Source organism: Manacus vitellinus, unplaced genomic scaffold, assembly GCF_001715985.3.
Source record: "Manacus vitellinus isolate BGI_N305 unplaced genomic scaffold, ASM171598v3 scaffold_1_pilon, whole genome shotgun sequence".
NCBI lineage: Eukaryota > Metazoa > Chordata > Aves > Passeriformes > Pipridae > Manacus > Manacus vitellinus.
The window spans coordinates 36,190,257-36,207,818 of record NW_021939396.1 but is presented as its reverse complement, the minus strand read 5'-3'; positions in this window follow the sequence as shown (position 1 = coordinate 36,207,818).

The following is a 17,562-nucleotide window of genomic DNA, read 5'->3' as shown; positions in this document are numbered from 1 at the left end:
AGCTTGCCAGAGCCTTGCATGGGGAAGGGAGCAGGACCGCAGCTTCTTGGGGCTGCTCCACGGACTGCTGGCAAGGCTGCCCTTGGGCAAAGTCACACCTGGGAGACTGGAGGCTTGGAAAGTCTCCTCCCTCAGTTAGGTCCACTTCCTGCTCTGACTCTGCTGCTCACTTTTGCAGTGCATAATATGAACTGACACCTGGGGTGTGTCAGGAAGTTTGATGCATTTCTGTATGTAAGATACTACTAATGAATACATAACTTTGGGGAAAAAAAACCTTCTGGGACTAATAAGAGGAATTTTGGGGGGAATTATGTAGGAAGTACACTGTTAGTTCACCAGGTGGCAACACTAATTTTTCTCTATTTTTTGCTTTTAGTGGTAGCTTCTCACTGGCAGAGATAGAGGAAAATAGGAAATATCCCAGATGTTACATACAGAAGAGGGTCAGTTTCAGAGAGAGTTTACTTTTGCTCCATTGTCAAGGTAGACTGAAGGAAAGGGCCCCAGGGATTGTGCAAGAGATGAACACATTGTGTGAGTTTTTTTTCAAAGACACTTTCAACCAAACACTATCTCAGCTGGGGAGTCTGAGAGTGAAAAGCATAAATGTGTTGATATAAATACACATCAGGGTGCACCCATAAACATGAAGCAATTCTGGTGTGCTGGTTCGCTATGCAGACACCAGAAAAATCAGACAACAGTGGTCTGTGATTTCAATCCTTCAGCAGAGCCAATTTTTTATCTTCGAATACTCTTTTCCTTTGATAAATCCAGGGTGGCTTGAATTTTCAGTGCTAGTTTATGCCCACTGTCCCAGACCATGCCCTGTGTTACTGAAGCAGAGCTTTCAGCTTTAGTCAGACCTTCTCTGCCTGCTCACACTACAGACACGCGGAGGACTGGAGACAGTACGGGAGTACACACACGCTCACTGAGTGTTCTCAAACTACCAAGGGAGGGAGATTGCAAGGAATTTGGACAAACTTGCTCAAAGAGCCAGCTGTCTACTGTCCTCTTAACAAACAAACAAACAAACAAACTATTCTGGTCTTTTGATTCATATTCAACTTTTGATTCTTTTCCTTCTGTGCTTCAGTCACTCCCAAACCCTCCGTTCTCCAACCTTAAAGTCAAACAGTGTTGCAGTGCACAGGAACTGTAAAATTTATCCTCTCAGTAACTGCTCAAATCTCATCTCTAATCCTCTAAACTCCTTGATTCAGGGTAGTTTAAATTGTTGTAAATATCTTTGAGGTGGATTATACAGCTTAATTGCTACTAAGGGAATAATAATATTATGTGTATGTGCATACATATTATAATGTACATAGGAAGACACAGACACAGGTAGAAAATCTTTCTAGCAAAGAATATATTAAATAATAGTTTAAACTACTCAGGATTTGGGAAAGCCTGTTAAAAGGATTAGAAACTAAATCCAAAATGGGACAAGGGGTAAAGGTAATAATTTTCTCAGATGGCAATGGCAGCAACACACTATTTTCTGTCTTTCTGTAAGTATGTTTTCTTTATGCATGGTCTATGGCACTTAATGAGAGATTATGATCTTTTCTATTAAGTCAGTCTCAATTATGCAAAAGATATGTGTCTGAGGAATCATAGAGACTTGATGTGGCACTTAGTGCCATGGTCTAGTAACCACGGCGGTGTTGGATCAAGGGTTGGACTTGATGATCTTGGAGGTCTTTTCCAACCCAATTGATTCTATGATTTTATGATTTTATGATAGATAATACTCTCACAAGATGATGGAGGCAGAATGTCCATCAGTAGCATTTCTTTCGCTGGGAGGAAATAGTTTCCCATCATCCAAACATCAGAGTTGTAAGTCCATCTGGCTGAAAATAACTAAAACCTGAGAAAAACTGCATAAAAAAAAAGGTAAATATAACTTTCTGCATGTGAGGAATCCTGCTGAGTTGCTTGTGACCAATGCACATGTGCAGATGCCTGTGCAACTGGGGCCAAAGGCTTTATCCTGGAAATGTACTGTCAAATATAAACCTTCTAAAATAAGTATCTGTGATAGTAACCATTCCTGAGAGTGGGAGAGAAAAAATATATTAAGAAGATTTTAATTTCTTCATAAGAAGAAATATTATGATAGGTATTCCTAGAATCTTGTCTCTCATGAATCTGTATGTCATTGTAAATGTCTACGTTTCATCTTTGGTCTTCTTCTGCTCTGTCCTGCTCACAAAATGCTGCAAATTTATTTTTTTGGAGGCAGCCCTGGTTGCCTGTGCTGACCCCTCATTTGAGCTGGGATCTACCACAATTCAAGGAACCAGCTCCAGAAAACCAATCCAAAGTACTGTAAGGAACTGATTTTAGAAGAAGTTTACTGAAAAGTTTAATGACTAAATATAACAGCTGAAGTGAAACACATAGTGAATGAAAGAAATAAATATTATGGTCTTATAGACTTAATACAAAGAAATTAATCCAAATATTGAATGTTTCAAAATGCGAAGAAAATGCAATAGCAGTGAGCCTGTGATGGCTAATTGTTGCCCAAACTTCATTCACTATATAGAAGCAAGAGGCTCATTGCACCTGTAAGCTTGAACCTGAGCATAGGTTGAGTTTCAGAGGAACCATGTCTTTGGGACACTGCCTGTCTTTTATCATCTTAAATAAAGCTACTTTATTACAAGCACAGTAACTGGGTGTACTTAGATGATTGCCCTCTTTCTAGGCAGGCTAGATCTCCTTTTCAGCCTAGTGTTTATATTCTGTGATTAAACTGGTTTGATCTTGTTCTGTGGTAAAAAGAAGAATCTCGACTCTGGAAGATAAAATACACATTCTTCTTTACTACCCCTTGCCTATACTTTGATTCATCTTCCCTAGGTGCCTCTTTTGATTCCAGGCTGGTTAAAAGCTTTAATTTATAGAATGATATGTGGAAATATCTAAGTAACATTAACGTTACTGAATCCTCTTTAGTATTCTTGGTTTCTGTCTCCTACCTATTCTTTAAGCTCAAGGTTCTCTTCCTTTCCAGTGTTTGTACAGTACCTTCGAGAAAGGCTTTGATCTGTGATTTGTTCTCCTTGGATCTGGCCAAAGATCCATACCTGTGTGTAGTGAAGCCAACACAGCCACATTTGGAGCTACATCTGGTCATGAGTGTCTTAAGGTCAAGGTCAGATGTGGTCTTGTGTAAATTGTGGTCCTGCTGCTCCTCATGTACAGGCATGGGAGTGAAAGAAACAATTCTGAATGCAGTAAACAAGGTTAGTTTTTAAACCTCTGGAGACAGAAACAAACATCTCTCTGCAAAGCCCAAAAGTTCATGTTGTACAGTTAAATCTGCTTAGACTGCTAAATATGTTTCAGTTTATGTTCTTTTCTGTATAGTTACAGTTTTTAACGTCCTATGCATTAATTCATCAAAGTAGGCCTAAATAAAGCTGTTCTTAAGTAGTTTGATAAATAGGGATCTAAATAGGGATCTTGTATATGTCCAATAAAGGATGTGGTGACCAGCAAGAAAGGAGAAGCAGTTGCCCGCCTCCAGGATGGAGTCCAGGCCAGGCTCTGGGGTTCAGTGTCTGGGTCATCCCTGTAAACTGTTCCTGTTCAAGAGCCTTTATACTCTCCTGTAATGAAAGGGAGGAGGTAAATGTTACTGTATAGGAACTGGACCTGTTTCTCTATCATTTGTTTGCACTTATTGATAAGATGCAAATGGTTTGAGTGCTTTGTACTTTCTGTGGGAAGGGGATTTTTTCCTTTGTTTTTGCAGACCCCCAGCCTTGGCTGTGCATAAGACATTTGGAGGAAGAAACATTTATTTGAGCTATTTCATCATTACAATCTGTTCTAGTGATCCCTTCCCACTGCTGTGTTTACTAATTTCCTGGCATACATAAAGGGTGTTCCTTTTTTTGCAACAAAATATAGCAGCTCTTCCCATTCCAGAAACAGGAAACTGAGGCACAGGATTGGGAACTGGCCAGTTAGAAGTACTGGAAGACAAGTCCAATGGTCATTATGTGGCATCTTCTGGCCTACTGTTGATTTTGGCAGACATTGAAACAGTGCCCCAGGTTTAGTCACCTACAATTGCGAGCAGCTTTTCAATTGCTGGCAAGCAGGCTGGGTCCTCAGCAGAGCTGCTGGCGGCAATCCTCGGTTCTTCCATTTTCTTTTTTCCAGGTCATTTTTGCTCGTTAGGCCTTTTCATCTCCTTTTCATGGAGAGCATGATTTCAGAGGTGATCTGCTTTCTCTACCCATGTAATCAGAAGTGAAGGCTGCGATCATGCTTATTTGCAAGGAAAAGGAGTAGGAAGGAGGAAGAAAGAACATTACCAAGATTCCGATATTTGGGAAGATAGATATGAAAAGACATGAATTTATCAACTGGATTTTTTTTGGATCTTAGTAGGAAAATGAGGTGAAAAGGGAGTGAAACAAACCCAATAATAACCACTCTAGTGGCAGTTATGGACATACTGCAGTGACTTTCAGGCACATCAGGAGGACTCATATAATATCTAGAAAAAAAATCACAGGAGGCTGTAACCTTTCCTCTTCACTAAATAAAATGTAAGTTAAAAATCTCCTCAATAAGTGTAATTGAATCTAAGGCATGCATAGATCAGAATACTGCCCCCAAAGAAACTGGCTGATTCTTTTGTTAACAGATCATATATTAAAAAAAGGAATTTGTGGTATGCCTGAAAGAAGCAATAACTTATGTGAAGGTGCTTGAAGAGCTCATCCTAGTATTGGGAGAGATGTGGCTAAGTAGGAGGCAAGCACACATCAATTCACAGCCACAGAGTAGATGGAGTGCTTCTCCGGCTTGTATTTTGGAGGTGGAAGGAAGGGAAAAAAAAGAAGCACTGGTATTTTTGCAAGAAAACAAGTAAAAAGAGAAGGAATAATCTCCAGAGTAAGATATGCAGTAGAAGAAAAATAATTAATAACAAATAACCTGCAGATGAGGTGAGGTGGAATAGCTGTGGTGAGACCCACATAGACAAAGCAGAAAATCTGGCCCATGGAGAGTCAGAGCAGGCACTGCTCTGTGCTGCTTCTGCAGCTAGCACTGCTGAAAGGTTATTGAGGTATTTTCAAAGGACTGGGATGTCTTCCAGGCATATTTCACATTGAAATAGAGACAGTGATTCAGCCAGGACGGCACCTGTGTAACCACTGCACCAAGGGCGAAGGAGAAGCAGCAACTCTAAAGTGCATGTAGAGAGAAGGTGCCAGCGCTGCAGGTTCTGCACCCCCAGCCGGGTGCTGACCTGGGGGCCAACCTCTACAGGAGCAAATGTTTCACTCACATAAGCCTGAGCGACCTCATCAAAGTTCGACAAACTGCTCATTACCAAGTGCCTATAACAAAAGACATGTTAACCCGACTTGGCAGAAGCAAAAATAGCCTCAGCACTTGATGCCAAAGATAAATATTGGCGAATGCTATTGGACAAAGAAAGCAACCACCTCACTACATCTTGGACACCAGCAGGTAGCTGCAGATGGTGGAATATGCTGTTTTGGATCAAACCTGCAGTGGAAGAATACTTCTGCTGCCAACAAGATGCGCTAACAGGACTCACAGGGATCAGAGGTGTGGATGATGGCATTCTGCGGTAGAGCTGCAGAGACGCTGAAAGGGAAACTGCCATAGATCACACTCTTGTTTGTTTGCTATGAAGAACCAAGAAAATAAAGTCACAGTTAAATACTAATAATTGTCCTATCCACGGTAATAATATTGCAGCAGACCCGGGACGCTTAAGGCATGTCAACATGCATTTCAAACGCAGGAGCTATGAAGCACAGGCTAAATGTGCCACTTGGGGTTCGTGAGCACTTATGGGACTTGGGAGATGGGATATGGATGGGCTCTATTCCCATGAGCCTGGAGCAAAGTCGGAAGGGACTTTCTACAGAAGCCCTCTTAAACTGCCCCATTCTGACATGGGTTATACGGAGGACACACAAAACTACTGTGTGCCACCAAAATTAAACAACAGCTCATCTTGGGAGCTGTGTTGTTTCAAATACAAAATCCCTGTCTACTTTCAGGAAGGTTTTTTAATTTTACCTGGGAGTGAAGCACAGTCATACAAGGCCTTCAGTCACATTGGGTCTTCCCCCATCACAGTTGTGAAAGCTAGTAAAATTCCTACCTGTGGCTTTAAGAAGGTTCAAGAAGCAAACAAATCACATAGCAAGCCAGCCTTGAACTCTGAGGGTACTCTGTCTCTAGTATCAGCCCCGATAACATTCAATGTCAAGATGCATCTCTATGGCATTGCCTATGGCTAGCAGTAACGGATGGAGGAACAGAGGACAAAGAAAAGATGTGTAGGAAGGATATAGCCCATCACACTGAAGACCTTACCCCGCTGGTGTTCCGAGATGTAGTTACAGGTAAAACTTTTTCCTTGAGAAATGTGAGGCTCAGGAAGGCAAGCTGCACCAATCAGACTATGAAATTTCCAGTGTGGGGAAGATGGTGGTGCATGGGCTTCTCTATTACTGATGCCAAAAATTTGTCAAGTTTTACAAACAGACAGATTGGATACATTACTATGTGCACTCTGCTGAAATTTGATTAGCCAAATGCCGAAAGTACACAAGTTTTTGAGTGATCGAATACAGTACCAAGGCATGAGTTGCCCTCACTCCCCACCTTCTCCTGCAACAAAAACATAGTTTTAGGTGCAGGTGTTAGGCACAATTCTCATATATGGACTTCAGAGGGATATACTGGCAAGCTAAATCTAAAAGCAAGTCTAGGGAGTGATGTTTAATTCTGCACTGGAATTGGGACATTGGTGACTCACTAGGTGGCCAAAGGAAAGTCTTTTTACCCCCTAAGCCTTCATTTCCCTGTCTGGAGAAGAATGGCTGCAATATTTGATGATGTAAAATGTCCTACTTGCAACTGGGTATTATCATAATCTGAAATGAATGTGACAAACCAAATGCTGTGATAAACAGCTTCCTCATCCCCGAGTTGGGAGCACAAGGGTGGGATTGTGTGGAAACTGTGAGAACTCAGCACATGACCAGAATTGGGTATGGGTGACAGCAGGATAGGCGGGGGGAAGGAGAAAGCTTGAATGTTGCCCTATCTCCTTCTGCTTGAGCACCAGATAATAAGGTCAGCTGTGATTTTAGCCAACTCAAAGAGAAATTCCTAATTTCTTCCCATCCGGACTTTCATTTCCTAGATATTTCACATAGTACTACATGTTTTTTGGGGATCAAAAGTCTCATCAGGATGACTCCATTTCCGTTTCTATGAGACTGTAATAAGGGTAAGGCTCAGGTAGCCAGGCTAAATTATCTGCATTTTTTGTTCATCTCAGGAAGTGTGCCAGCTGCTTACGTGACAGGGTGAGCTCTCCGAGGCCAGGCACACATGAGGCACCGTGCCAGTTGTCTGGGTGGCTCTGCTTTTCACAAGGGAGTGAGTCATTGACGTGGTTACAGCCGCTCCACCCCTGGTATTGGTTTTTAATATCTTACCCTGGCAGGAGGTCAGGAATTCAGGACCCAGATTTGGGTACAGGCTCCTGTTCCGTTTCCTTCCCTTTATGGCAGTAATGGATTTCCTGCGCTTCCCTCCCTTTCCTCTACTACTTCTTTATGGATGTAACCATTACATATCTTGGAGAAAATGGATTAGCAGGCAACGCTTGGCATTGCCACCGCTCTGCCACCGATTTGTCTGTTTGCAGAATCACACTCATTACGCAGAGGTTTTTAATTGCTGTATTTGTTTTAGCAATGTTGTGCAAGGCCATGGCATTTAGAAGCTATGGCAGGCTGGGGAGGTATTGTGCCTGCTGCTTACATTTCCCCATCTGCTGCAAATGACTGAGGGAGACTTCTGGGTGCTTCTTGCGACCTCTGGATGGAGGTGAGTCAGCATTCCCTTGAAGGCTCCATTGCAGCCGTTGGCATTTCCTCCTCCTGAACATAGCATGTGGCTGGAGGCACCTACACAGCCAGCCAAGCGGAGTTACAAATGGGTGCACCTCCCTGATATGAAGCAAGCGTTTTGGTGAAAGACATCCATGCCAGTGCCACCCACAGTGTGCAGTCAGCAGGGCAGGGAGTGATGGAGGGCCTCATTAAACAGGCTGGTACTTGCTGCTGGCAAGTGACACTGTGAGAGTGTCACTATGCTCTTCTTGGGCCACAAGCATGCCCATTGCTCTGCAGGAAGACCCTGAGACAGGAATTGCTGTTCAAATGGATGCCTTAGAAAAGTGTATAGGAACAAAAGTGTTTTGGGTGTTGCTATTTCATTAGCACTGCTCATAAAGCTTTCTGAAAAGTGTGAACATTTCCTGCTTTTAGCTAGACTCTTAATTCACACCACACTAGGCTCCTACCAGTCTCTTCTCCCCTACCACCATCCTTCCCTAAACCTGCCTCTGTATTTTTCCCAGCCCCTCTTTCTGGATGGTGCCAAACCTCAGTGTCTTGCACTGACCCTCCAAATCAGGCTGTTGATGCCACACAGTGATGATGTATCCCCACTGTGCATGTGATAGTGGGTGTCCTACATCTGCTGCTGTTGGGGAACACAAGTAGCTCCATGGCATGGAGGGGTGGGAGGTGATTATGGCTCCTCAGTCTCTCAGTCAGGAGATGCTTCAAAGCATTCATCCTCTTCCTCCTCCAATACCGGTTGAGCCCATCCCTGGTGCTACTGCTTGTCCCCATTTAATGAACTTGGACTAAGGGATCTCCTTTCCTATGTGTGAGGCCTTGGTTTGTCACACATAAAGTGCATCTAAACAATTTTAGTTGTTGCTTCTTTGTTTTCTGTTTTGCATTGCATTGCCCAAATAATTTGATATACAGGAAGGGAGTAATAAATTTGTAAGAGTGATACAATTTTTTCAGGAATCTGTGTATAAGCATCACACATCCCTGAAAGGCTGTTGTTACATATGTTACTAATTCAATTTTTTTTTTTAAAAACACCCAAATTTACATGGGAGAGTAGCTTTAGTTTAAAGAAATTGTATTTCTATTTAAAGCCAAGGAAATAGATGTCTTTAGAAATCTAACAGTGTTATTTAAAACAGCTGGTTTAGTTTATAAAGCTGCTAGGAATAGAGAGAGCAGTGATTTTATACTTCAGAGTACTAGTAATCTGTTTGTCCTTGCCTAACTTCTTCTATGCCATGCCCCAGTTCACATTTGGAGCTATATTTTATCTCCAAGTTCCTATTATTTCTTACAGGTTAGCACAACATATGACCTATGACATTGCAGCCGTAAAGAAAGTAGGCACATGATTTTTCCTCCAGTTTTCATATCTCAGTGCTCTGGCCATTCAATTTAGTTTCCCAGGTGCTGACAGCCGGTAATGCTCTTAGCTGCTCTCCCCTGTTGGTAAGTTATGGATATTTCCTAACTGAAGTTTAATTGTATAACTTTACTTCACTCAAAATGCCAAAGGTCCTAGGAACCCATTCCTCCTGCAGGCTGATTATGGCACCGGAGATAATACTGTTTGCAGATGGTGAACCTAAATCCCCGACGAGTGTCTTCTAAGACAAACTGACATTTATTGTGTTCCTCATTATGACATGACTGTCCAGAGCTGGCCCAGAGGACAGAAGACCCTATTTTTTAGGTTACATCTTCTTCCATATATATAAAAACAAGCATAAAAAAAATGTCATTTGAGTTTATCATTCAGGCTCAAAGAGATGGTAGCAATAAGTGATATAAAGGAAGAGCTTCTGTGGATACCAAAGGTAGGAGCAGGAGCTCACAGGTGGGTATTGCACCAGTCCAGCACTGTGAAGCAGGATTCAGTCCTACACAGAGTGTCTCATACCTGCCACGTTGAGTCTTTCTCCCTCTTTTCCCCAGAATGACACCTCCCCATTCTTGGTGTTGGGCATACTGTGCAGTGCCAGGCTGTATCATCAGCTGGGCACTGGTCTGGTACTCCCTTGGTGGCCTCAATGCAGTAGTTAGGATGCTAAGGGTGACCTCAGGGCCCCTCCTGTGAACCCGTTGCCCCTCTTCCTTCAGCCTGCATCAGTGTTGTTTGCTCTGTCTGCTTTGCTTCCCAAGTGGGAAGTGTCACCAGTGCATCCCCTCAGGCGTCTCCTCTCTGAAAGGAACCTGGCCAAGGGACCCCAAAGTGCTGGGACTCCACTGTGAGAAGGTACCTGGTCTGTGCACACAATCTGTAGGACCACAAAGAGGTCACATGGTGCATGCATCTGTGTTACTCAGCCCCAGCCTTCCTGACCCTAACTGGGAGTTAAGGACCAAAATACCTATTGAGACTGCCATGAAGTTTGTCCATAGCTTTGCTCAAAGGGTGAAGTAAGACTTCATCCCTGGGGGTATAATGAGGTTAAACTGTGAGGGCAATAAACTGAGAGTAATGAGCAATAAAATAATGGTGAAATGTTCTGATGCTGTTGAAACAGAGAGGCTAGGGTGGGGAGGGCAGAACTGATTGATGTTCTCTTTGCTGAAAGGTGAACTCACTTTGCCCAATTCCATGACTATTGAATGCTCTTGCAGCTGTGGCAAATTAGGCTCAGGTGGAGAGGGAGAGAACTGGAGAAAAAATTAATATGGCATCCCTTTGTTCTGCCTCCACTCTGTATATTCATACCTCTGTGTAGCTGGGAATATCTAACCTGTTTATGGCATTGTCAGCTTTCTCCCTAGGTTGCTTTCTTCCTAAGCTTTCCATAGGCTGCTTCTCCCTAGAAGACAATATAGAAAAGTTTGTTGTGGGAACCACTCTGTATTGGATCTACCAGTTTCATCGTGAAAGAAAAAAACATTTGCCAAAACTTGATTCCATTTAATAAATCCTCAACAAGTTGGCTGACATTCTCCTTCTTTATTGTTTTTGCTTTTCTCCCTCCACAAGTCTCTTCAGTCCCCTGCAGCTGCCAACTGGATGCTGCCTGTTCAGCAGCCAGTGGGGAAGGCTTGACCCAGTGGGAGAAGGTGTTACAATCCTTCTGGAGCAGCTGCTCTAGCTTTGCTGCTTGCCCAGAGGCAAAAGGCTTTCCCCTCCAGGGACATGAATGCTCCCGGGGGCTTTGCATGAGGCATGGGAAGGGTGGAGAGGCAAAGGTTGTGTTGCATTTGAGAGTGTGAAGTCGTGATGCAGCAGAGAAGACCTCATGCACAGGGAGATCTGCATGTCTTGTGTGCCCTTTTTCAGACAGTCTGTGGGATTTCACGTTGCCAAATTGTGAACTAGTCTAACACAGATCCAATGAAGAGAAGTTAGGAAGAAGCAGACAAGGGTTTTTTTTGGTCCAGTTAGTACAGACAGCTGGGTACTAGTCACTGTTAATGTTTCTGTAGGAAGAAAACAGTTGGAAAAGATCCTTGTCCTTCCCAATGCATTCCCTTTCTGCTTCTTTCCCTACTGCAGTTTCCTGTCCCCTGCCACAGTTACGTTAAGGCAGCTATTTCTGGTGTCGTGGTTTAAAAGAGACCATCAGGGTTTTTTTCTGGTTTTGCTAATACCAGACATTTCACTGATTTAGTTTAGAGGGCATCAGCACACTTAGGAGTGATAAATGGGAAGGAGGTGGGAGAGTAACAAGTAACTGTGGGTGAGAAAAGGCAGAATCCTCCTTTGGCAGCTTTGCCATTAGATAATTGTGGTGTGGAACAGCACCTTCAGACGTCCACTGAGAAACGCATCGGTATTTGGGCCCTGATTCCAAAAAGCATGCTGGAGCATGCTTCACTGCTGCTCTGTTGCTTCATTCTTAGTACATTGTCAAGCAAGCACATGTCCAAGGTACTCACTGACTAGTCATTGGGGAGAAAAGTAAAAATTGCTGGCTCTGTACTGATGAAACATACAGAAAATAGACAGTGCAATACTTTCAATAAAAATAAAATATACAGCCTGTGTATCCCTTCAGCAGGTATTGGAGTGGTGCAGTATTTTGCTGAATTGCCTGTGGTTTTGCTATGCACTCATCTCTAGTATTTGAGTCTTACACATATATTTAGGCTTCTTACTTCTTCTTAGGTGACAAACTTTTGGTCCTGCAAGAGATCCATGGGCCTGTTTCTGATTTATTCCAATGAGTATTTTCATTTTCTTCATTTCTCTTGATTTCTGCCTGTGAAGTGGAACTGAACTATAGGTCTGGCTACACTGGAAAGATATACTGGAAGTTGCTGTAGAGACTACACAATGCTAACACACTTTTGCTGATCATCCTGATTGCCTAAAGGATTACCTGATTAAACCCATGATTTAAATGCTTCATGTCTTGACAGACAAGGTCACAGTTATGCAGCCTGAAGTGCCACCTAGAGTCTTACTTCATATATCTTTTATAACGTTGTTCCTGGGACTGTGTTTGAAGGTCAAGAGCTGGATAGTGGGGGCAAAATTAGCAAGTGGTCCTGGGAGGTCTAAGAAATTACAGTAGTGAAGATTAAGTAACTGGGATGAGCAGCCCATCATTGTTGGAAAACCCCTAATTTCTGTTCCCTCTCCCTCACCTAATCTCTCCCTCACACACAGAAATGTGTGAACGTAATGAGGTCAAATGGGAATCCCATGGAGCACAACCACTGTGGGGTCTGCTTTGGACAGCAGATGGGAGTCACAGTTGTATTAGCCAGAGGTGGCTGCAAACGAGCCCTCAGGAACAGCTGGTGTCTCCAGGCTCCCCCAGTGCACCCACCAGCCCCCACAGAATGATCTGTGCCTCAGAGGAAAGTGAACCAACTGAAGGGACATTTCAATCCTCCTTATGGGAACATGTGCAGCTCAAGCCGTTCCACCCGTGGCGCCAGCTCCCTGCCAGGTCCCACTGGATGCAAACAGGAGATCTTCTCCCTCCCACCCCTGTGCAATACCATGATCGGTCCCTGTCCCTGCTTGGGGGGCTACACAGCAAGCTGAGGTGGGATTTCTTATCCTGACTTCTTTTCCTGCCAGAGTACGTCATTTCCCCCCTGCATGCTCCTGGAGGGTAGGCTTTTCCTTTCTCCCGTGTCTCCTGAGATCATACATTAAATTGGAAAGACCTTTCTGACCTTCCACATACTCTGCCACTGAAAGTAAGCTCCCATGGTTCTTGGAAGGTAAACTGCCCCCCTTTTCAGGGTTTTCTGGACTAACTCTGTGTAGGAATGCCTGAAATCACAGAAGGAATGAAGATGTTCTGAGCTGTGTGAAAGAAACCAAGCCTATATGCACAGATCCTCGTGTTTCCCATATATAATATTCGGTAGCATTCTGAAACTGATTTTCTTTGTGGCTATATTGAGAATAAAAGCTTTTCCTTCACCTAACAGAATCAATTGGCCCATAGTGGGTCTTTATTCCCATTCAAATTAAGGGCTATTCCATACCAAAAATGCACTAATGTAACTAAATTGATTTCTAACTTGATTTTAGTTAAATGGGTGTAGTTCCCTACGGGGATACACTTAAATCAGTCGAAGAGCGGGTAAATTATGCATCTTTGTGTATTTCTTCCTGATATATCTTAATTAGGTGTAAAGGGATCTCACAGTAACTGAGGTTCCGACCACAGGTAAAAACCCGTACACAGAAACCCCCATCTTCGGATTCCTGGGGATGCTTAGCAACTCTCCTAAAGTGCTGAATGCTCTTAACTCCCAGCATAGAGTGCCAGAGGTGTTCACTGCCTCACAAGTGTTCAGCACTTCTGGAGATCAGGCCCTGCATTGTCACTGCGTGTGTGGTGTCTCCCCCCTCGTATTTCCTGGTGGATAATTGCCTCCCCCCTAGCTAGGCGCAGCCTTGGCTCTGAAGCACCCTCGTTGTTCTGAGAGTCGAGGCTAAGTGCAGCCCTCAGCATGCCCAGATCCCAGAGGATTTGGAGGGAGGCTTTTTTCTTATTGAGCTGTGCCACCCTTGCAGGGGAGCTTATCTTCCCCATGAGAAAGAGGAAAAAAAAAAACCCTTAGCAAAGGGAAATGGAAATGATTTATAACCTGAGGCACAGCCAGCACAAGGAAATGCCTCCCCACTCATCTTGGGCATAGCCGAATCTCTGAGCAGCTTGGGCGCAGCTTTTGGTTTTGCAGTGTTTCTTTGTGCCCAAGCAGGAGCCTGTTGTCTGTTCCTATTCCCAGTGTCAGGAAAGCAGGGCATGCTTACAAAGCAGGGATGCTCTGTGGCTGTGGTCTCCACCCCAGAAGAGTATTACACGCTATGTTATATGGGAAGGGACTATGTTATATGGGACGTTCACATTCTGCACTCCTGCAAGATATGGTGTTTAAAAAAACCCGATAAAATCAATGCTATATTATTTTAATTGTTTTTAAAATGGATGGACTGTAAAGCTGCACAGATCAAAGTGCATGTAACCCCTTGAAAAGAAGCCGAAAGGGGAGGTGACATGTCCCATCATTGAGGAATATAGATTTTGAAATTTTTGTGTCTAATTTATTGGAAATTATATGCCAATATCTAAGTTTGGCAGACTTCTGACCTTTCAATATTGATGAAGGCTGTGGACAGGTCCAACATACAGTGGGATAATGGAAATATAAGCAATGGCTTCCAGGGTAGAGGCCAGAAGCATGGAAGTTGTGGTCATTCTTCCAGGAACGATGTGCAGGCTTGATTGACCAGAAATGTCTCTGAGAAAGTGAGAGACCCAAAGAGGTCAATTCCCTCTCTTCAATGGCTCTGGCTATTTTCTTCAAATTAAAAAGAAAAATGGGACACTCTAGTCCTTTGTGTAATTTTATAGCCTAAGGAATATTTCCTAGGCTTACTCTGCTGTATGCACTATAAAGCACGATGGGGTATTTAGCTCCTGAATTCTCATTTGGGTGTTTTTGTCTCCTGTTCACATTCATTTACTGTACAATATCAAGTTATATATGTTATGTGGTTTAGGCTTTTTTTTTTAATTGTGGATTTTATATTAATAAATCATGGAATCTTAATCTCAATGTTTGCTAGCACCATAGGCATATGCAATATTATACAGAAATATTTTCTCCCTTCTCTCACCCTTCTTTTCTTGTCACCCTCCTTCCTTCCTGCCTCTCCCAGGCAGTTACAATTTTCTTCCCCTCCCCTCCCCTCCCTCCCCTCCCCTCCCCTCCTCCCTCCCCTCCCTCCCTCCCCTCCCCTCCCGTCCCCTCCTCTCCCCTCTCCTTCCCTCTCTCTCCTCCCTATCTCTCTTCTCTGAACTCATATGGGTTGAAAATATCCTTTCCTGTGGGGAAGATCATGAGGTGGGGATGACAGAAGTGCTGTTGGCTGAACTCTTAAAGTTGGTCTGCTTCAATATCTATCTACATATCCCAAAAAGCCAACCTTATCCTGGGCTGCATCAAAAGAATTGTGGAGGTCAAGGGAGGTGATTTTGCCCCTCTACTCTGCTCTCATGAGAACCCATCTGGAATCTAGCTCTGGGGCCCCCAACACAAGAACCTAAGGGCATGAACCTTTTGGAGCAAGTCCAGAGGAGGGCAAAGAAGAAGATCAGAGGGCTGGAGCACCTCTCAAGTGAAGACAGGCTGAGAGAGGTGGGGTTGTTCAGCCAAGAGAAGAGAAGGCTCCAGGGAAACCTTATAGCATCTCCCAGTACCTAAAGGGGCCTTAGAAGAGAGCTGAAGAGGGACTTTTTACAAGTGACAGGATGAGGGGCAATGGCTTTAAACTGAAAGAGGGTAGGTTTAGATTGGATATTAGGAAGAAGTTATTTACTGTGATGGTGGTGAGGCACTGGAACAGGTTGCCCAGAGAAGCTGTGGGTGCCCCACCCCTGGAAGGCCAGGCTGAATGGGGCTTTGAGTGACCCAGTATAGTAGAAGGTGTCCCTGCCCATTGCAGGGGGGATGGAACTAGATGATCTTCCAACACAAACCATTCTGTGATCCTATATCTGTATCTGTGATGTATGTATTCTTATACTATGTCAACTTAAGCTTCTTCATATTTTTAAAACTAAGGAAATTTAATGCAAATCTGCAGTTTACAAGACACAGGACCATCACAACTTTTCTTTCCTCTGAAACTGCACGAGTCAGGCTATGCTGTTGGTGGCAAGGAAGTCTTACGGTGGATGGGAAAGTGCGTTGGTACGTACCTACAGCTAGCAAATGTGCTTTCTACCAAAAAAATTTTGGTAACGGGCCATGTTAGATGACAGGACTTCAGCCTCTGTCCTGGCCAAGGAGGACAGCCTCTGTGCAGCCCTGGCAAAGTTGAGGATGTCCCAGTTGTGAATGTCTCCATGTGAAGGGCTCATTGCTGCAGTGGTGTGACAGCCCAAGTAGTTTCCCTGACCTTTTGGCATCCTGTGCTTTTGGCTCATGGGAATTTGCAGGATGGACCTGCACCTCGTTGTCCTCCAGAAGGCAATCCCTCACATTGCCACTGTACAGGCAAAGGTAAAAAGACAGTTCTGACTCTCGTTCGATATTTTTCTGAATGGTGGTGAAATGCGCCTCATCATAATCTACTCAGTAATAAAAAAATGATCTTTTTTATGTCATTCAGCAGCAATGTATGGTAAATGAGATTCAAAGGATTAATGCACAAAGGAAATGTCAATGTTAATCTATAGACAGTCCCTTTAGTCCTGCTTGTCATAAATTCAGAGCAAGAGAGTTTGCAGACTGGCTCGGGAAGGATAAAATCGAAGGATTAAACAAACCATAACTCAATCTTTCAGTGCCTTGAATTCTTACTTTTGGGGGATTTTCCTCTGTAGTTTTTCTTAAAAGAACATATATCTTTAGTGAGAGGGAGAAATTACAAACATTAGACCATGAAAGTTGGGCTTTCTTGTAGTCATGCTTGCACAAGCGGGCTCTAACTCAAATCAGCTGTGCTGGTTTAAAGCTGTGCTAGTATCCTTTATTGCTAACACTGAGCTTCTTTAGTTACTCACTGTTGTGTCTTCTATGGGAATATAGGAAGAAACAGGCTGGCTTTGTCTCCCTTCTGACAGGGAGGCTCTGTATCTACTCGTCCTCAGCAATCAGATCATAAAATTAGAGCTTCATGATTGTTGTTGATGTTTTGGGTTTTTTTTTGTTTTGGTTTAGTTTTTTTTCTTAGATGAATGTTAAATTCGTTTTGCTTTCCAGTATTCCAGCTCAGCCTGAAAGGAAGGTGTGGATCTTTGGATAATGTGAAGGACATCTCAGATCTGATTTTTTCTCTGGATGAAGGACTCAATCTTACACCAGGATTCACCAGGGGAGTACCTTCTGCTTATCCATTTAGACTGCAGTCTGCCTGGTGCCAGGCCCTGCCCAACTTCTTAGCGTAGAAAATGTGCATTCAATTGCATGTCTAATTTGTTCACAAATTTTCCACGAGTGTTGAACCAAATCACACTGCAAAGACTATGCCTAGTTATGTGCCTAACTCAGCATTTGCGCGCAAAATTGCCTAATGAGCATGTGCAATTATGGCAATTAGGCTTGTGAATTAAGCATGCAAATACCCTAGCATTTGGGTTAGAGAGTCATAGCCCATATCACTAGGAATAGCATAACCTATTTTAGATACAATGAAAAA